We start from the raw sequence: 22020 nt of genomic DNA, 5'->3' as shown, positions 1-22020 counted from the left end.
TAGTCCCTAAAAGACCACTTTTTGGGGACTTTTTGTCTGCCACACAAATGTCAGATCGTGAACTACATGTTCCAAAGACAAGGCTCCTGGGGTGACAATCTCCTTTTGAACTCATTACTGATGTGTGCTCTGATTAAGGAGATTACTTCAGCTCAGCTTAGAGGCTTAGTCTGGAGAGCCTATGTTTGGAAATATGTGTACAAAAACCAGAAGATGTTTGGAAACATGAAACTATTGGAGCAAGTCCAGAATTCACAAAGGTGACAAGGGAACTGGAGCACCTTCCCTATGGACACAGGCTGGCAAAATTTGGACTCTTCAGCCTGGAGAAGGGAAGGATGCATGGAGGCCCCACAACACCTCCTGATATCTGGAGGGCCTACAGAGAAGCTGGAGAGGGACATTTGCCCAGAGAAGCTGTGGCTGGCCCATCCCTGGCAGTGTCCAAGGCCAGGCTGGATGGAGCTCTGAGAAACCTGGGATAGTAGAAGGTGTCCCTGCCCACGGCAGGGGGCTGGAACTGGAAGATCTTTAAGGTCCATTCCAACCCAGGCCATTCTGTGGTTCTGTGGTTCTGTGATTCTGAGTTTCAGAGGTGTGTGAGACATTAGGCACAATATATACCCATGTAAGGCCTTAACCTGAGTTCTCAGCCCTGTCCCAGATCCCAAATGGGAGCTGGAAACCACAACTGGGCTGCCAGCAACCTGGATCCCCCTCATCCTGCAGGAGGACGTGCTGTCCTCAGAGTAGAATGCTGCTGGCAGGAGCAGGTGTGGAAATGTCAGCCTGCAGTGTTTTACACAGCAAAGACATTTGGTTGCATGCTTATTTGTTTTAGAAACTGAACACAATCCGTTTACAGAGACATACTTTTGTGCTGACTTGATGGGAGCCACTGAGTGAAAAGTTGGCAGGTGGGAGATGTGATTTAGCCTCCTTGTTGATGTCCCTTCAACTCAGGTGGTGATTTTGTTGCCAAAGGAAAGATTTACCATGTTTTTTAATAATCTCTGGAGAAACCTTTCCCAGATCTCAGATCCAACACTTAATTCTTCATTAAATTGCCCCTCTTGTTACCAATTCCCTCACCCAGGAGTGAATAACTGATTGCTATCAGTCCTGTCAATCCCCCTCACCATGCTGAGATTCCTCATCATAGGAGGATGGAGGAGGATGCCTTTGGAGGCAGACCAATATCAATTTCATAATGGAGGGAGTAGGTCTTGGGAATGGGAGCTGAACACACCTTAACCAAGAGGGAAAATGTAAAAGCACAATTCTTGGCTTTATTCCTCTTTAAGTCTCAAATCTGGAGCTGTTCCAAAATAAGACTTTTAAGCTATTGTTCTAAATAAGTCTGAATAATTGCTCAGTTTTTATCTGGAAAAACCCACTAAGATTTTTTTTGGACCCAGTGGGGATATTCTGACTTTTTCTGCTAGATTCTGCTGAAAATTCAAGAGCAGGGAGTTGAGGTACTTCTTGTTTCTTTCCAGCTGGTTAAAATACTAGGCATTTGAAAGCAGTTTAAAATCAGGATTTCTACCTAAAAGCACAATGGGAAGAAGAAACTGTTTTTCTTCCTTTTGGAGAGGAAGTATTTTTCAACTATTCCAATTTAAACTGTAGATCCTACAAAACCAAATCACAGAGGTTATATTGAGGCTCACTAGACTGGAGCTGTATTGCCTGAGAAATATGTCATAAACACATAAAAACATCCTTGATGCAAAGATATTGTTTCAGCTCCTTATTGATCACCTAACATTATGTATTTTATGATTTTATTTATTTTCTGCTTAAAAATGTAGTTGGATTTGTCAGTAAAATACATGAAGCTTTTGCTGCTTGGTTTGATACTTGAATGTGGAATTCTCAGTTTCTAGATTTTTTTTCTAGAATTTACAATCTAGCAATGACAGCAAAGTGGATGTCTCCGTATCTAGGGATTGGGGAAAAGTTTGGGAGTTAGTGGAAAAGTTTAAATATACATGTTTAGAAAATAAACTATAAAATGAACAAGCTTTCAAAATAATTTTCTATATATTCTTAGATTTGGCTTGAAAAGACTGAAAAATAGGTCAAGTTTGAATTTTACCATTTCAGCTGCCTTTGAATAATGCCAGAAAAGTTAAATTAGAAAGCTTAATAAGTAAGAGAAAATTTGATCTTACCACACAATGCTGGATCAAAAGTAATTTTCACAAACTTCCTGGAGAAAAAGAAAACTTGAATTCTTAATTTTGACAAACTGCTGTGGAAACACTTTTTTGTGCTACACCAACAACAGGAAAAGAGAGTTTCAAAATGAGATAATAATAGTGCTTTTAAGAAGCAAATTGAAGTCTTATAAATATGTTGGTGGTTTGGGATTTTTTGTTCGTGATAGCTATTTTAAAAACTCAGCAGTTGCATTTTAAATCAATTTTCTAACCTTAAGAGAAGTTTGCTAAGCTCTTAAAGTTGGGAGTCATCCTCTTGCTAATTTCATGATCTCTACCAAACACTGTTTTCAGTGATGAAAGAAAAGGTCTAAGTCCCTGGACTCCTGTGGGAGGGATAGAAAATTAGGTGACTAAGCCTGACCTCTCCTCTAGTTCAGATTCACCTCCTTGCCTTACATGTTATTAAGGAAAATATTTTTAAATGCTTGGAGTTCTGAGCACCTTCTATTAAGTTAGGACAGCTCTACCCACCAGCACAATAAAAGAAGTTTTAATCACCCAGTCATAAATACATTTTCGTTCTTGTTGCTGGCTTTTTGATTTTTTGGGAGTTTTTGTAATGACAGAATTTCCCCAGCGTGCAAACTGTGAAGCTGGGAACCAAACCCAGAAAGGTTTGTCTGGGCAGAAATCATTGCAATCCTCAAATCTCCCAAGGAGCTCTTTTTTTCCAGCACTCCCCAGCCTTTCTAATCCTCTCAGAACTATCAAGGACTCTAGAATTGCTGTTGTTTGGAAACCAAGGGCAAATCTGACTGTATTTACATGTGTGGGAAGTGTAGAGAGGAGGAACAGAAAAGGCAGCAAATTAAATGTGCCTGTCTCACAGCACATCCCAGGAAAGACTTGGTTTCCTCAATGGAGAAAATTGAGTTGAAATCCCACAGCAGTTGGTCCTGAGCTGATGCTGGCTGATTCTTCCTCTCTGTTGTTTTGCTGAAGCGTGGTTTGCTACAAGCATTATGGGGATGGGTTTAGGACCAGCCAATGTAGAGAGGAAAATCACCAAATTTGAGGATTCCTCCCTGATTTAAGTTGTTCTGAGGAGTATTAATGGTGTTGAGACTTTTCCACTGTCCAGAATGACTTATTAAGCCAGGACATCCAGAACAGCTAAACTGATGCCAAATAGTAAGAAAAAACCTAAAACCTGTGCACATTAAAACACTTTTCTCTGCTGCTGTTAATTAAATAGATTCTTACTATTTGGCATCTTTGAAAACTCAAATTTGGGTTTCTGTACACTAGAACTGATTTATATATATATATATATTTTTTTTAATGAAGAGTGTCAAGATTCAAATTAACAATGCCAAGGCTAGAACATAATATCTGTATTGAGTTGTAGTAAATGCAGGGTATAAAGAAAACAGTTTGCAGTGGTTTCACATACAACTGATTGTAGTATGTAAACATAGATGCCAGCCAGACCACTGCTGGATTCCTGCTAAACCCCCAATCCCTGCAGCAGGGTAATCCACTAATCTTGTAATCCTGCTCCCTTGGGGAAGGGATTGAGATCAGACAGCAACTCTTAATGGCAGGCTGTGCCCTCAGAGCCAAGGCTGACTCCCACAGGGAAAGAGCTCTGGCCCATGGATGTATTGCCCATGGCATCTCTTTTAAAATTGGGGTGTTGTAGGTGCTAAGGGGGCCATGTAGAGGAGACAAAGTAAAACCAAGTCAAACAAGTCTCATTTAGTATGGGAAATCAGCAGGGTCTTCATGGGGTCTTTCCAATGATACATCTAGAAACTACAGAGGGATTTGTTTTCTTTTTCTGGTTTGTTAAGTCTTGTTAAAGCTAAAGAAAGCCTGATCAGATAAAAGGACCACAAGGGTGGTCAATCACTGGCACAGTTTCCCAGAGTAATTGTGAAGGCTCTGTCCTTGGAGCTGTTCAAAATTTAACTGGACACAGCCCTGAGCAAGGGCTCAAATTCAGTATTTACTCATGGTCTACCCAGGGGCCACAAGTCTTTCCAACCTAAATTATTTTGTGATTCTATACCAGCTTCTGAAGGACTTTGTGCATTGAGCTATGTGCAGGTGTAATAAATTAGGAAAAGGCTTAGAAGAATCCCTTCTCCCATTTTGCACCTGTTAATGCCCAGGGAAAGAGTGGAAAGGCAGAAATTTATATGTGATGGGCACTGTTAACAGCCTGGAAGTATTTTTGGGGGGATCAAAGCCACAGCAGGAGCAATGTATGAGTGTTACATCCAGGAAAAAGAGGAAACATCTCTTTCCACAAACCACTGGAGCTCTCCTTCGGTGTGGTGCGTTTGGAAGCCACCACAATTGCAAGGATGTGTGATCCCTCCTCTATACTGTGGCGTGTATATAAAAGCTTTAACTGATCCTTAATTTGCTGTTTCCTACTGACTTTGAAAAGCCCATGAAACACAGTGGTTACTGGCAACGTCCAAGCTCTTGCCTCAGTGAAAGTGAATCATTCTATTTATGTTACTACAAGGGAGTGGAGTCTGGCAGAGGCCCTGTTTGGAATGATTTAATGAAGTAACTCCTTTAGAAGAGATTCGTTTTTCTTGGGTTTTTGTCTTTTTCTTCAGGGGATTCATCTTTTTTTTAAGATGGAAGAGCTTTTGTTTTCTCTTAGCCCTTCCAGCCTCCTCTCCTCTCCTCTCCTCTCCTCTCCTCTCCTCTCCTCTCCTCTCCTCTCCTCTCCTCTCCTCTCCTCTCCTCTCCTCTCCTCTCCTCTCCTCTCCTCTCCTCTCCTCTCCTCTCCTCTCCTCTCCTCTCCTCTCCTCTCCTCTCCTCTCCTCTCCTCTCCTCTCCTCTCTCCTCCCCTCCCCTCCCTTTGCCTCTCCTGTTAAAATCTTGATCTGTTGTGTGACAAAATATTTGTCATTGTTGTATTTTCAAATGGTTATGCATATGCATATGAATATTCAATCTTTTTCTGAATTTGATTAATTTTTTTGGCTTCTCTGCCTCTTAGTTTCTCACTGTACTTTAGCCTTACATTATTTTTTTAGAGCTTTTAACACTTTGAAGCTTCCTGCATTAAATGTCATTAGATACCCATCATTATTTTGTTATGGACTACCATGAACAACATAATCACTTCACACAATTCCTTATTTTTCAAATGCTTGAAACATTTAATATTTGCCTTTTATCTCAGTTAAGCATTTCCAGGTGTTTCAATTTCTCTTTGGACTTTTCTAACATGGAGCAGTTGTCTTACACAAGATAAGGCAAAAAACCTCTTTCCCTGAGATCTCTGCCAGGTATTTTACTGCCTGCAGGAAACGAAGATCCCTCAACAGCAGTGGGCAGAGCAGACCCTGCTACATCTCAAGAGAGTGAAACACAATTCAGCTGTAAATGCAGGGAACTGGGGCTTAGACAGATTGTTGTTATTTTAATGTGAGTTTTTTCCCACCTGTTCCATATTAACTCCACTGATAGTCCCTAAATATGCTTCTGTCTGTACAGTACGGTGTGGCTACTTCTCAGCACTGTTAAAATGTGGAAAAATGGAGCAGGGAAGAAGCAGCTCTGGAAATGAGAAAGGAGGAGAAGAATGCAGAACACAAGGGATGGAACAAGAAGAACTAGGGAAAAAATTTTCCAAATGGAAAAAGTTGTGTAAGTTAATGAAAGATGGATTCCCATGTTGCAAACAAATGTTGAGGGAAACTATTTTCTCTTTCTAATACTTTATAAAGCCTTCTCTTATCCAGAATCAGATTGATGTCCTTGCTGGGTTTAGCTTTGTTTTGCCTTGTTTTTAACATGGTCCACCTGTCTTGAAGGTCATTGTGTAGAACTGATTTCAATAAAAGACAGGAAATTAAGTTAATGATCCTGATCTCTTTCCCTCTCTTTCCCTAAAGTGACAAAATCCTCTGTGGGAGGCCAGGGCTTTTCCAGCTCCAGACAGACTTTGGGAAAGCCTTGTCAGGAGCCAATAAACTCAGTTTGATGCTCTTCTTTCCCTGGATCCTAGTGCCTAGGTTATACCCAGTAGAAATTAGAAATCAGCAGACTATTAAGCAAGACTATCCTTTGTTCCAGCTTGGAGCCTGCTGTCCTTTATATCTGTTGCTGGAAACTCTTTATCTCTCTGCTGAGGTGGCACTGGTGAAGATAAAATAATTGTGGCTAAGAAAGAGGGATCTACTCAGAGTAGTGTGGCTCACATGTTCACTCACTTTCTGACAACTTTCTTTGGAAGAGGCAGTTTAATGGGCCCATTCAGCCTGACAGAGAATATTTGATCTGATAAAAATTGCTGAAATAAGGAAAAAAAAAAGAGGGGAGGAGGAAAAAACTCACCTCATATAAAAAGAAATCTAAGTACAGAGTAAAAGCACTACATAGAATTCAACAAGAAAATATATGAATCTTGTATTTGCCACAGCATCATCAAGGTTTGAAAAGACCTCCAAGATCATCAAGTCCAAGTTTTGACCAATCCCCACCTTGTCAGCTAGACCAGAGCACTGAGGGTCACATCCAGTCATTTATTCATAGATGGGTACTCCACCACCTCCCTGGACAGCCCATTCCTGCCTTTCAGTGAAGAACTCAATGTCTTTTAATAGTGACAGGCCCAGAACTGGATGCAGGATTTGAGATGTGGTCTCACCACTGCCCACTACAGAGGGACAATGGGACGATCACTGCCCTGCTCCTGCTGGCCACACCATTGCTGAGCCAGATTTTTATATTAATTTCTTTGTCAAAGCACCTTGATGAAGAAACTACAGATTTTAGCAAAGGGTTCAGAGGGAAAAAAAAAAAAAGAAAAAAAGAAAAAAAAAAGAAGATCTAGGAAGAGAAAAGTTCTTGGAATACAGAGGGAGGGGTAGAATTGGTGCTGACACAAAAGTGTCTTAAAAATTTATCAATGATTTCTGGAATGCCATAGAGAATGTAGTGAAATACTCAGAGAAAATTAAACAACATATTTTTCCCCAAGAGAAGAAAAGAAATTCTTGGAAAAAGAGCATGAGTGGTACCAGCTTATGGACTGATGAAGTAATTGAAATTATTTTACTCTCATTTTCTAATAGAACTTTTCATTAAGAGGCTTAGCTCATAGGATTTAGGTAGTCAGCATAGTGGCCCTCTCCATGGGCTGCAGGCAATCTCTTCTTAGGTGACTGGAGCCCTGCCCCTCCCTCCTCCTGCTCTCACCTTGTGTCTGCTGGATGTTTCTCACATGTTTTCCTCACTCCTTTCTGCCCATGAGACATTATTGCACTTCTTTAAAGATATTTTGCTTGGCATACAGTTTATTCTAAAAATATTCTAAGAAGTAGCATAAGGTGATAGATAGGACACTGATTGTTGGGAGTTTTATTTGTCTTATTAGTGGTTTTTATGGCCAGTGTAGCTACCTAGAGGAGCATCAGTGTTTTGTCTTATTCTGGACTAAGTCCCTCGATATCAATTGAATAACTGCTATTAACTAAAAAGGGAGCAGGGCCTGCTTTAGTTTGCTATTTGATAAAAGTGCAGGCCATGAGAAATGCCCACATTTCTTGGAAAAACAAGTATATCTCCAAAGGCCATCTTGAACTTGTAGCCTATTCAGGTTTTTTTTTCCCTACCAGATGCAAAAAGCCAGGGAAGTTTGGACCCTGGAAGGTTTTCAGTTGTTAACAGATTTTCTCTGAAGCAAGAAGGGTTCCAGTGCCACATCATCAGCCAAGCTTCAAAAGTAAAACCCAGGCCCTTTCTCTTGGTCTTGACACCTTGTCTTTCCATCGATATTCAGTTCTCACAGCTCACCTGTCCTTTGTGTGTTTTCGCATCCCTCAACCCTGCCAGTGGATGTCCTGAATCCTTTTTTCCTCTTCCCTAGGAATCTTTTTTCCCTGATGAATTTTTGTTTACTTAATGTCTCTTCTCTACTTCTTGCCCAAGTCTCTGAATTTTTCTTTCTCTTACATTACACATACATGGCCAGACCTGCTCCTTGCTCTCAGTTTTGTTATTTTTCAGTCAGTGTATAACCCTTCAATGAGGATTTTGAACAATAAGAAGGATTTTGAACTCTCCTTGTAGAGGAGGGTAAACAATGTTAGCCTTAATAAGGATTTCCAAATACATTGTGAAATTAGCCATTTCACAAGCAATAGGACTACTGAAGCATGATTCCTACTGGCTTTGTGCCATGAGGCTCAACTGGGCAGAATCTCTGATGCCTAATAAAACAAAAAGTCATCTTAGTTTTTCCCCCAAAGGATTCTCTTGTCTTTCCCCAGATGCCATCTATTAGTGTCTGTATTATGTCCAATGATTATAACCCCTTATCATCTTAGGAGAGATGCTTGTCCCTGTTTGTGCAAGCCAGGGCCTTTTCTGGGATTTAACCCTTGGCTCCCTGGTGGTGGTGACACAGGGGAGGCACACAAATGCATGTCCCTAGCCTGCCACATGGGGCCAAAGCTTGCAGCTGGGCCATTAGCTCAGCTCTGGAAAAGAAGTCTTTGAAAACTCTGAATTTCATATGTTGATTAATCTGGCTCTTGATAAGGACACAAGATTATGGCTGAAGACACCTGGACATTTTGTGCTATTTTTGAATGGCAAAAGAAATTTTATTTATTTAATTTGTTTTAGAGTTACTGTTTTCTTCATCAGCCAGTGCTGACACATGGATGGTTGTGCAACAATTAGTGCAGAGCTGTGTGCCTGTGGTGATAGGGTTCACTGAAGCATTCTGACTCATGGCAAGAGCAGAAGAAGCAACAAAACTGAACACCAACTTTGAGTCAATCCTCTTCAGAGGAGCTCTGTAATGAACAGAGCAGAAATTAGCCAGATGTGTCTAATAAATTACAAAATGCTGGTTTAATTAGTTCAATATGAAATGGACAACAACAAACCTGTGACTCTCTCAGCTCTGTCAGAAGTGCTGAAATGCAACGACCTTGCTTTGAATGACGTGATGGGGAACCCAAAATTGGGATGGTGGTTTGGATCAGCCCTGCAGTAAATAATGGGTTATTACACCAGTTTGCCACTGCCAAACCTTAGAAATAATATATGCTTCATCACAGAGCAGAACCCAGTTAAAGCCCTATTATCTTTTGCTATCATTTACTATTTCTTGAAGTTGGAGGAGTTTTCCTTTTTTTTTTAATTCTGATTTTAGGCAAAAAAAAAAAAAATACAGCATATTGTGTGGAATTCAAGAAAGCACACGCCACAGGAATGTCATCCTGCCCTTAGGGAAATAGCTGAGCAAACCCCAGACACCAGACTTTCAAAAGCAAACTTGTAAGCAGCTTTCTGCAACCTCCTCTATGTGAGCAGGCATGAATTAAACATGCTTATCCCTCCCATGGCTTTGCTGAGGCAACTGTTGTTGTATAAGAACAAAACTACCTTGAGGGATATGAGCTCAAATGTCAGATAATAAACCCTTCCTGCTCTCAGTCAATTTTTAAGTTTATATTTTTAATAATGCCAAAACCTAGGATACTTTGCTTCCTTTTTGTTTAACCCTCAATGATATATTGCTGATGTTAACCAAGCATGGAAAGTGTCTGATACTTGGCTGCATTATTTCATACAATTAGTGGTAATTCTGGGTTAGCAGCTGAGATTATCTAAGAACAAAAAAAAAAAAAAAAAGAGGAAAATAACAACAAAAAAGTGCCTTTGCTACAGTTTCTTCTGGCTTGTGTTGTGCTGAAATTGCCAGCAATAAAGGGAACTCTTGATGATATTAAGGACACGAATTTGGCATTCATTTTTCTGGGCAAATCTTTCTATTTGATTCTTGACTTGTCAATATATTATAAAGGATTGCTCCACAAGAGTTTAAGTGATGTCCACCACCTACTTCACTGTCCCTTATGAGTCTCCGGAATCCTGAAATGCTTCTGCCAAGGCGCTGGAGTGACAGATATTCCTGCCACTAGAGGGTATAATGTCTCCATCATTCATACCTGGCCAGCCTTCATTCATCGTGGATGCACAAACGCCTGGTTTTTCAGGAGGTTCAAATCTGAGGCAAAGCATCCTCAGGGAAGCCCAAAGGAATTTTTGGTTATTTGGGATAGGAACAGCCTGCTTTGCTGGTCTCAGATGAAGAATACTTTTCAGAAAGCTGCAAGTATGAGTGCAAACTGACCAGTAGAGCTAAATGGAAAATATATTTATCAGGGTCTGTGGGAAAAGTTAATTTTAAAACTCCATAACCAGAGCAGTTTAGCAACAGTGGGAAATCCCAGCCTGTCATCCCAGGCTGAACATGGAAGGCTGATGTATAAACCTATTAATCATGTTCCCTTGTACTTGGGTGGTAGGATCTCTCAGCAGCCAAAAGAAAGGTTCTGAAGGCTGAGAAGAAGCCCTGGATAAAAACACAACTGAAGAGATCCCTGACTGATAATTCTGAGGAGGGAAGAGCTTGTTCTCACTCCAGTGAGGTAACAAGCTCTATGCCAATTCAGCAGCCCTCAAGCATAGCAGAGGGTACCACGGCACAAGCCAAAGAGAAAGATTGGGCCATGACAGCCCTCCTTCTACAGCACTTGGGATCCTTCAGGGAAAAAAAAAACCAAACACATGTGTGTTCAGCTCTAGGGATTCTTCTGCCAGGTGACAAATGCATTTTTTTTCTGCTTCCAGCTAGTGAGAAAAATGAGCTTCAAGGGAAAAGTTACTTTTGAGCTGTTAGAAGGCTCCATGCAATTAATCATGCTAATCTCTAGCATTTGGGAGCAAGATATATCTTTGATTGTATGTCTTGCTGCACGGCTGAATAACAAGCCCAGTGAGGAAATTGCAGTCTAAATTAAACATGTGAAAGCACCTTCTTAATCTTTTAGAAAAATGGTAAAGACATTATCTTCTCAGTCCAGCCCTCAGTCTGCTTTGTGATCTCTCACAGAGAGGTGACACAAGAAAAAAATGCTTAAATCCATAGACGTTGCAGATGAAAAAAGTATTCCTTTAAAGAACAGGAGAACTTTTTACTGTGTAAAAGTAAGAGTTTCACCTTGCCTTTGAAAGGGTCAAGATGCACACTGATATGCAGCCAAATACTGCTTTTAGGTGACCAGAATGTCACTTCAGCTGCCTCCAAGTCCCCTTGGGTCAGGGCACTTAGGTGGCACCTGAGTGAGAAAGCAAAAACACCAGCACCAAGTTCCAGATTTGCCACAGCTCGGTCTTGCAGTGCAAAGCCATCAGGCAGACTCACAACTATTTGCTCTGCTAATCTGGATTCCATTTAATGGCTATCAGATAACCCCACCATGGTGATTGCGATGCTGCTGTTGTCCCCAGCCAGTGGCAGTGCAGATGGCCAGGTAGCAGGGCTGCCTTTATGGAAGGCAGGAACACAGGAATTCTGTCTGAGAAAGGACTGTGAATGGGTCAGGGCTGCAAGGCTTCTGTAACTCAGCTTTTCCCTCCATTCTGCACACGCAGGGCCTGGGCTGGTAGAACTAATCCCTGGTGAGAAGTGAGCTGATGGAGACTGTGTCAGTGTCTTGCTGTAAACCCTAAACTGTGAATACTCCCAGTACGTCAGCTCACTGGCAGTGTGGAAAAGGGGCGAGTTAGGATCAGGTGTAATGCAGAGTCTCTGCTGCTGCTCTTGTGCAAGATAAAACCCCTGAGAGCTTCACTAGAGCTAAATTTGTCCCTCTGGTTCAAAACCATGCAGATGTGGCACATGGGGACATGGGTCAGTGCTGGCTTGGTGGGTGGGCTAGCTGGTCTTAGGGGTCTTTTCCAACCATAATTATTCTATGTTATACTGTGACATTTCCCTCAGGAATAAGGAATTTAGGGGTCATAAATGAGAGAAGCTGGACCTGCTAGAAATGCCAGACAAGAGAAAATTTGACCTCTGGAAATAAGGGCCAGACTCAAAGCTAGAAAAGATACAATCCTTGTTTATGCATTTTAAAAAGGATCTATGCCAGGCCCAGCTGCTCTTTACTAGCATAACTAAAAGCTGTCCTGTGCAGGGCCAGGACTGTGACTTCAATGATCCTTGTGTGTCCTTTCCAACTCAGGATATTCTATGAAATTTATTTACTATTAATTATTGAAAGCATTATGTCACTTTGTTTCCCCAAAACACGTGTATACAGGTGAAATAGGAGGATTCTCTGCAGAAACCACCCCACAGGTTTTGAGGAAGGGAATGAGATGTTCAGAACCAAGATGATTACTGCACCAATAAAATATGTACAATCCATGAAAAAAAGAATCACTTGCAAAAAGAAGTTTTAAGAGGATTATCCGGACAATGAAGAACATAAAGACACAGGTTGGTATATTCTGCCAAAAGTACAGGGACTTGCTATGATACTGCATTGCAATGGAAGTGTGAATTTTCTGGATTCTGTATGAGTCTGAAAAAGGCCTTGGCATTAGAGCAACTCCATGTATTCTGTTATCAGTACTTATTATATTGCATAATACCCAAATCCTGGTGGGTCCACTTCAATTCATGGGGTTTAAACTTGCTTTCAATGCAAGTACATGCAAAAGTCACAGGAGAGTTTCAGAGCTGTAATTAGCAGGCATGTGGAAATTCAGAGTTGAAGGATGTGCTGGTTTTGTCTGGAACATAGTTAATTTCCCTCACAGTAGTTGGCAGGGAGCTGTGTTTTAGATTTGTGCTGGAAGTGGGGGATGTTTTAGTTCTTGCTGAGAACTGGGATGTTTTAGTTCTTGCTGAGCAGCGATTACACAGCACTGAGGCCTTTTCTGCTTGTCACCCCACCCCATCAGCGAGGAAGGTGCATAATGTATTGTAAGGGGACACAGCCAGGACCCCAGCTGACCCCAGCTGGCCAAAGGGACATTCCAGACCCTTTGGCAACATGCTCAGCTTATAAAGCTGTGGGGAGAAGAAGGAAGTGGGGGATGTTTGAAGTGATGGCAGTTTTTTCCCCAGATGTGTCTGAAGGAGCCCTGTTCTCCTGGGGATGGCTGAACATCTGCCTGCCTATGGGAAGTGGTGAATTAATTCCTTGTTTTGCTTTGCTGGCTCGCTTAGCTTTTGCCTTCCTGATTAAACTGTCCTCATCTAAAGATTAGAGATTTCTGGCTTTCACCCTGCCAGTTCCAGCTTTTTTCCTTTGCAGTGGGATAGGAGAAAGTGAGTGACTATATGGGGTTAAACCACAACAAAGCAGTTCTCAGTCTTGAGGTTGCCTCCTGAAGCTCCACTTTACTCTGCCTCATCATGGGTTTTACCTTCTGTGGGTTACCACATCTTAGCTGTGCAGGCTGGATAGATTCCTGTGGAAGACACGGTTATGTGATGGTTGGTTCATGGATTTAGATAAAGCAGCCCAAACAAATCTATGTCCTTTGTCCACTTGTAAATGTCCACTTAACCTGAAGAGGTCAACCGGGTGTAAAGAAGGGCCTATTTATTTGGCTTAAAACTAAACTCACTTAAGTGGATTGCTCCAAAAACACTAAACATAGGCTTCTCTAGAAAAAGATATTTTTAATTTTAGAGGATTTTTGAAAAGAAGAACAAAATACTAAAATTAATCTTCACACCTATGTACAAACTTTATGTTTTCCAAATGTATTGCTACTTTCCAGAGCTATGATACAATACTGCTTATTATGGGATTGTATTGCTTCCTGCCAATTCCGTCTTAGCCTTGTAGGCCACAAGCATAACTCACGTGTGCATGCTGAAACCTAGAAATACCTAACAGAAGACACAGCATAATTTTCATGGTCCAAAAACATAGAGTGCCTAACACTGCCTTTGTTTACAGATGTGTCACCTGAGGATGTGGCCAAGGACAGTGTCACCTTACAGCAGACCAGGTTGCTCAGAGCCCCATCCAACCTGGCCATGGGCACTGCCAGGGATGGGGTAGCCACAGCTGCTCTGGCCAACCTGTGCCAGGGCCTCAGCACCCCCACAAGAAAGAATTTCTTCCCAACATCCCATCTAAACCTGCTCTCTGTCAGTGTGAAGCCATTCCCCCTTGTCCTGTCACTCCAGGCCCTTGTCCAGAGTCAAAAGTCTCTCTCCATTTTTTGGAGGCTCCCTTCAGGCACTAGAAGGCCTCAATGAGGTCACCCCAAAGTCTTCTCCTCTCCAGGCTGAACAATCCCAATTCCCTCAGCCTTTCCTCCCAGCAGAGCTGCTCCATCCCTCTGATCCCCTTGGTGTCCCTGCTCTGCACTGGCTCCAGCAGCTCCCTGTGCTTCCTGTGCTGGACCCAGGGCTGGATGCAGCCCTGCAGGGGGAGCTCGGCAGAGAGGGGCAGAATCCCCCCTGCCCTGCTGCCCACGGTGCCTTGAATGCAGCCCAGAAATTCCTCCCTTTCCTCCTTGGGATGACTTTTGAAAGGTTGTTTCCTTTCCATTTGTTCCCTGAAGAAGAAAGAGTCGCTGTCATTTCCCACCCTCTCCCCACAGATTGTTCTATCTGTTGTACTTCAGTTTTCCAGTCAGTCTCACTGTCCCTTAGGCCACTGCGTGTGCTTTCATTTGCACATGAAAATATGTCCATGCATTCCAGCTCTTGTCCTGCATATCTGTCATGGCTTGACATTGGTGCAATGCTACTGCACTTAGGAAAATATATTTTTCTCAAATGAGTGCTGTGAGATGTGACTAGAAACAGAGCAGAACAGGCTTAACCTTAGAAATAAAGAAAAAATAACTTTATTAACCTACAACTATAATAAAAGGAACACACAGAATTCAAAATGAAAACTTTTTAAAATATTCTTCCTCCCCTCACCCAATTTCTAACACAGCACAGTGAGACAAAACTTTGGATTCTCAATCAAGTTACCACCTTTCAGATAATTAATTCTCAGTTCATCACTACTCCTCAGATAATTAATTCTCAGTTTATTAAGGGAGAGAGGAGTCCTTTTTGTACTGTAGGTTTTCTAGGAAACACAGCTGAAACTTCTTGTGTTTTTATGTCACACATGGCACTGCTCAGAGAAAATTTGCTATTGTGGCATTTTTTTCTATGTACAGTGCTTTCACTACTGTTCATGCACTAAAACTGCTTATAGGGTTCTCTTTTAAGGATGCTTTGCTAAGTATTAAAGAATAACTATCTCTTATCTGTGAGCAACAGTCTTCACTTTATTTTCATTTTTCTTGGGGCCGAGGGTCTTGAGAACAGAGATTTTCTTCTTTTTTTCTGAAGCCAGAGGGCACTACTACACCCTCTTCATCTTTTTCTGTTCTCTCTTCTCTTGCACTTGGCGTCACTGCAGCAGGTCACTCTCTTGGCTGAAGCTATTGCATCCCCCTAATTGCAGTTTCTGTGTTACAGAAAAAATTGATTTAATCTATGGCTATGTGGCGTCGTGTGTTTTAAAATGTTTATATGAGTTCAGTTGTAAAGTTGGTTATCCCTTTTATAAGTTAAAAATATGGTTTGGTCCTCGGTTCTCCCCACGTACTGCCCTCATAATGGTTTCTCCCTAAGGTGTTTACCCCTTGTTTTCCTACCAATGGCTTGTCCCTTTAAGGTGACTGATCCCTTGGTCCTCCCCTTTATGCCCTTATAAGTTTATCTCCTCCCTCCTGGTGGCGCCCACTTCCCCTGTCTATCATTGTAACCACCCCCCCCCCCCCCCCCCCCCCCTTTATTTTGAGAATTTTCTGTGTCAATCATCCCTTACTCGAGGTATGATTTGCATCCAGAGCCTCTTCCCTCCCCTACGTAATCCATATTTGGTCCAGCTGTGTCCCACACTCCTCCCCTGGGCTTCGTTTATTGGTTCCCTCGTGTCTCCTCCTGTCACGCCCATCCCCTTTATCAGTGCCTCCTCAAGCCATTCTCCTCAGACACCTGTAACTGGTCCTGCTTGGGAAATAAGGTGCCTTGGCATCCACACGAGTGTCCACTCTCTCCTTCTTTCATCTCGGGACTTCGTAGCCACGGTCTCGCCTGCGCCACCCACATCGCAGACAGCACCACTACCCAGGGGTTTTCAAGAAGAACCCGGGAGTGGCAGATCTTGTGGTCTCCTCCAGCCACACACCGGGAGCGGCTAGCCAGCATTCGTCCAGCTCCCCGTGGCCGCAAGGCAGGCTACAATGGCTGTGCAAGAAAAGTCCAGCTAAAGGCTACTCCATCATCTCTTCTTACTTAGGATTCTTTTTTATCTTTTTCTGACGTCTTTCACTCACTTGTTCTGACTTTCACTACACTTGCTCATTTTTTTCTATTTCATGTCTGTCTTTCTTCTTATTCAAATCAAGGAGGACTAGTGATTTGTAAAGTTTTTATTGTCTAAGAAAAGGGTTAAAACTTCAGGTTCTGCCCACCCAGAAATTCCACGGCGACCAGGCACCTTCTTGCTGCACCCCCCCTCCTTTTCTTTCTTCGCTGTCCAGCCCTGCTGCCAGCACATGATACATCATTTCAAGGTGGCCTGCTCACTCTCTGGGTGGGAGGGGCTCTCTCTTTCTGGGGCTGCCCAGGACATCCCAGTGTTTCTTCACCTTTCTGTCCTGCAGGGGCCTTCAACCCCTTCTCTGTCCAAGGCTCCAGCCTGCCTCCACCGAGGCCGCATGGCTTCCCCTCCCTCACCCAGCCTGTGGCTTCGAAGGGGAGGGAACGAAGAGTGAGTTCCCTTGGGAGTTCTCTGCTTTTTAACCCCTTGTGTTCTCAGGAACTAAGGAAACTAAGCTTAAAGACATAGTTTTCCTTCCAGCCTTCGTCTTGTTGAGTTTTTGGCTAATTCTATATTTGTCCTGTGATTTTTAAAATTCCTTCAACTTTTTCTTTACCTTCTCTGTTACCGCTTGAGACCATAATCTAATACACCCAAAAATGCTCTGAAAAACTGTTTTGGTAAAGATGGAATTATTACAATACTTTTCCTGCTCATTGTTTTGGCAAATACATTTCTCAATAAGGAAGATTTAGGAAAATTGATAAATACATGAAAATAAACCAAGACATTAGATAGAGGGAATCTGTGTGGTGTATATTTAAAAAAAAATTTAAAGGGTAGGTGGCTGCCACCATGCTGTCCCTCCATGTTCATGTTAATGAAAAGGTGCAGTAGGACAGTAAAAAGATACTTCTCATCTTAAACAGGAATAAGAGGACAAGCAAAGCATCCAGAGTGGGCTCTGCATGATGCTTTAGTCAGTGTAGGAGGAGCATTCAGGAAGAGGTGCTGCAAACTAAGCAAGGACTTGCTGTGGTGTCCTCCCCAAAAGGTGAAGGGAGCTCCTAAGATCCACAGATACTCCTGGTTGAAAGGAATGACAAAAGTCAGAGGGTCTGAGAAAGTTTATAAAGTTTATGGGTAAATCACACCTGCCATACAAATCTGTGTGAGTTTGTCCCTGATCTCCAAGTACATGGACATGGTGGTGGATTTGGAACAAAAGGGTGGGGCAGAAGGGAAGAGAGTGAGAGAGGGATCAAAGAGGGGGAAGGAAGAAGGGAAGGGAAGAGAAGGGAAGGGATTACCAGTCCTGGTACTATTGTTGCACTGTTGACCTAGCTGAGGGGGGCTGCCTGGCCTCCTGTGTGCTCAGGCTTTATGGGGATATCTTTTCATAGATAAGTTTCCTCATCTTGGAGATAAGTTCCTTGTTTTCTATGGAAATTGCTTGACAGAGGATAACAAAATCACTGAGATTGGAAAAGACTTCAGAGATCATCAAATCCAGCCTGTGACCAATCCACGCTGTGTCAACCAGCCCAGAGCACAGAGTGCCACATCCAATGGTTTCTTGAACACCACCAGGGATGGGGACTCCACCCTGGGCAGCCTGTTCCAATGTTTCACAGTCCTTTCTAAGAAGAAACTGCTCCTTATGTCCATCCTGAACCTCCCCTTGTGCATCCTGAGGCCATTTCCTCTTGTCCTGTCACTTCTTGCTTTGGAGAAGAGACCAGCTCCCACTTTGCTATAACCTCCTTTGGAAGTGCAAAGCCAAACCTTTTTTGGTTGTGGCATTGTCCCATGGTAGGAGCAGTTTGCAGAGTCTAATTTCTGTCCCCACAGTGTCACACCTGAAAGGTTTAGTAAGTGTGGCACAGGAGCAGTACCACACTGGGTCACCAGCCAAGCCATCCCTGTATCCTTTCTCTTGCTGTGCCCTGCATTAGGCAGCCCATTTTCAGGAAGCTGTTAATTGAACCTTGATGATCAAAAAGGAATTGGTTCCTTTATGCTTCATTTGGAGGGGGGATTATATTCTAAACCATCAGGCTTTGTTTTTCTTTCCTTTGTTTTTCTTTCCAAGTAACTCTTGGACGTATTTTTCTTTTCCCCACTTCTTCCTGATGTAACTGTAGGTGCTGATCTTTATATGATTAATCATGTAAGCGTCCAGTCCCTTTTTTACTCTTGACAAATGCTTAACCTCAAAGCCACTCTGTGACTGATTAATCCCACACTAAATGGCACTGATATCCTGTGTGGCCACAGGAATGGCTATGCAGGGGGTGCATTTGCATTCCTGTCCAGGTGAGTTCTCCCTCCCCCATTAGCCTCAGGTTAACATTAGAACAGTACAGAGTTCCTGCCTCTGTCAGCATGCTCAATTCACATTAAGTGACCAAAATCCTTGATGCTAAACCAGATCACAGAAATAAAGGGTATTTTGAAATCTGGTATGTTTTCTAGTTCTGCTTCCCTCCTACAGAGTTGAGCAACACACACTCTGCAACAAATGGTGTTTGCTTCTTGAGGTCTCATTTTGATATGCTTAGATCTTTTTAGTTTTATAACATTCAAAATTTGCTCCAACAGAAAAAATTACAGTTTATAACAAATAATAATAAAAACATCACGCCCGTTGCCTTCAGGAAAGTTGAGGAAAGCCACCAGGATAACAGGCACAGAAAATGTTAAAGATGCCCAAGAAACAAAGTTATTCTCTTTGCAGTGAGCACAAAATGCTGAAAGATGTGAAGAGTGAGTGGGACATGTGATGCCCAAACACAAACTGAGTCTAATTCCAGGTGAATGCTTTCCTGTTTCTTTATGGAACCCAGCAGTGTTATTGCAGCCTCATTTACACTGCTGCAGTTCCATCTGGGTCAGTATTTCCTTTGGAAATCCCTATTTTTAGGGCTTTGGAAACTGCTCATAAAAGGCCTTAATGGGCAGAAATCTTGGCAGCCCTGCTCCCCATATGGGAGAAAGCCATTGAGTTTTAAGAGGGTTTATTTCCCTCTAAGTTGTAACTCAAATTACTTCATGGGATTTGCTTAGAGGAAAGCTTTCAGACTTTCTGTGTCCTCTTGTGGCCTGGACTAAGGAAGTCTTGTTGCTGAACATGAATAACACCTGTTGCTGAGTGAGGAAACCCAAGGATGAGTCTCTTGGGTCACTTTTGCCCAGACCCCCCAGCTGTAATGTAGTCCTGGCAATTCTTACACGGAAAAGGGGAGAGCAGATAAAACTGAGGGATAATTCAGCACTCTTTCCCCACCCCACCCCAATATATTCCTGATACCAAATATAGAAGATTCATATCCTGACCAATTTCTTTCCATTCGTGGAGGCCATAAACCAGGCACATATATTTTCTTTTCCTCAGTTCAGGGTTTAATTTCACACCTTGGGCCTTCTTATTTATCCCCCAGCCCTTTTAGGCAGTCTGAACACATAAAGGCATGACTAAGAATGCATAAAGATTATTGACACTTGTTTTATGGGCTCTTTGAACTGTTCAAGTGATATAAAGGGAGCACGAAGTAATAGGAAACAGAAGTAGCAGTGCGTTAGTAATAGAAAGAATAGGAAGAAAAATCTCTTAGACTGGTGATCATCTAGATGGTTTGCTTGATTTTTACTCCACCAACCCCGGCTGAGTCTATTTGCAGTGGTCAGATGCCCTGTTCCTCTTCTCTGTGGTCTGTCCACTGAGGAAATATCTCCACAGAAGCCTTGGAATGACTGTGTGGATTCCATGCCATGGCAGCACTACCCCCAGGACAGTGTTGCATTTTGGTGGCTGGAATTGCAGTTGTGCGTGGTTTGAAGTGAAGCTTCACCTCATTGTGTGTGGTAGATTGTTTTTCTGTTGTAATCTTAAGGTGTTCCTTATTGTGAGGTTTGTTCCATGTACCCCGTTTGGTTTCCCCCAATGGTTTTGCCCTGAAGTTGTTTACTACTATTTTCCTGCCTAATCTTATGTCAGTCCCCATGTCAATCTCCCTTGCACCTCCCTGATTTCCAGACCCTTCCCTGCCAATCCTTAAAGTACTGCCCTCTTCCCTTGTTCATCAAATGTAACCCCACCCCTTTCTCTCGAACCTTCCTTGTCTATCACCTTTCTCTCAAAGCTCCATTGGTGTGCCAAGCCTGATCCCCTCCCATGTTACCTCCTCTTGACTACCTAGAATCTGATCCCCACGCTATGTTCCTCCCCTGCTGTTCTACTATTGGTTATCCTTCTCTAACAGTGTCCCCTGTGCTTAAGTTGCTGTTACCCTGTTGAAGCTTGTCACTTGCCCCTGGACCCTCTCGGAGATTAAGCCCTCTTGAGAACTTACACAAGTGGCCCCTCTCGTCTCCTTTGTTCTGGCTTCCTCAACTCGGGATTCCTATCAGCAGCTGCCCAGAGCAGCTTTGCTGCCTCTGGGAGTTAGGCAGCTCTGCTCTACTGCCCCCAGACTGGCCCAAGGGGTAGATAGGGGGCAGCTGCTCTTGGCACGGGCCAGGAGGTAAGGGCTAGCCAAAGGATCACCAAGCGACTGCCCGTGTCACTTGTGCACCTCCTATACAGGATTGGAAGGCCCAGGAAGGATTTGTGTGTGTGGTGATGAGCAAACGCAGCTCTCCAGGACATTTCCATTTCTTACCAACACTGATTTGGATGTCTTGAGAAATAACATTAAATAAAGGAGTGTGAGAACTTCAACAATCCATTCCGTAGTCACACATGATTGTGAAGAAACTAAAACATCTCTCACTCCTTTCTTTAATGTACAGATAACTTACTTCTGTATACCAAGACAAAGGGGAACTCAGAATCTGAGTCCTTTTGTCAGTGAAGGACCTCTGAATGCATTTTTCAGGGAGATTCATCTTTTATTGTGGTCACAGCTTCATGTTATTGATTCTCTGTCACTCAAGAGTTATCCTCATATTTTTTGGTACTGCTTCTGCCTGGGAATTATCTCCTGCTTTAGATGCATTTGCTCCTTATTTGTGTCATTTTGTGCTTGGCTTTACTCAGAATGTTTTTGTTTGCTTTCGACTGGTTTGTTGCACTGCATTAAATAGTTAATTTAGTTGGTATTTTGCACTGAATAGTATGTTTGTATCCTCATGGGATTCCCCTATTACAGCACACAGTCTTCCCCTCCCCCCCCCCCCCCCCCCCCAAGCCCCACTGGTGGTCTCTCCCCAGCTTACTCCCTCCCCTTGCCCCTGCCATCACTTGTATCCCATTGGCTGTGTTCCCTCTTGTCCGCCCCCCATTCCCCTGGGTTTAAAATCTCCTGCCATGAGCGATTCTGGCTCTCTCCCCTCTCAGATGCTGCAGATGGATCCCCAGGCAGCTCCTATCTAGGAATAAAGTGGGACTCTGGTTGCAAGAGGAAGAAGCACCTTGAGTTTTTTACTTTTGTCCTTGTAAAGGCTGCAAGGGGCCAGAGCCCAGAGAAAGCCACTTCGGACCCAAACGGCCCCAGAGATCAGCCTTTACACTGATTTGCCAATTTTTCAAGATCTTTCAGATTCTGATCCAGTCCTCCAAAGCACTTAGAATTTCCTTTCTTTCAACATGATATTCAAATCTTTATGAAACCCATTAAGCACTTAGCCTCGGTTAATACTTTGTGCAAATAATGAACTTT

At 42.8% G+C, this 22020-nt stretch overlaps 1 protein-coding gene across 3 annotated transcripts in view; it reads left to right on the top strand.

Annotated features, from left to right (window-relative positions):
• The window catches only part of KCNA5 (potassium voltage-gated channel subfamily A member 5), a 162580-nt gene that overhangs the window by 114216 nt on the left and 26344 nt on the right, over positions 1-22020 (top strand). The window contains exons 3-4 of one of the 3 annotated variants that reach the window (XM_036404888.2): positions 5691-5843; positions 12323-12501. The exons of 1 other annotated variant lie outside the window; for it this stretch is intronic. The gene's annotated coding sequence lies outside the window, so the exon portion shown is untranslated. The remainder of the gene's footprint in view (positions 1-5690; positions 5844-12322; positions 12502-22020) is intronic. One more of the 3 variants, XM_054514796.1, reaches the window with a different exon arrangement.

This window comes from Molothrus ater, chromosome 5 (assembly GCF_012460135.2).
Source record: "Molothrus ater isolate BHLD 08-10-18 breed brown headed cowbird chromosome 5, BPBGC_Mater_1.1, whole genome shotgun sequence".
NCBI lineage: Eukaryota > Metazoa > Chordata > Aves > Passeriformes > Icteridae > Molothrus > Molothrus ater.
The sequence above is the reverse complement of the archived record's forward strand: the minus strand, read 5'-3'. Positions and strand labels throughout refer to the sequence as shown.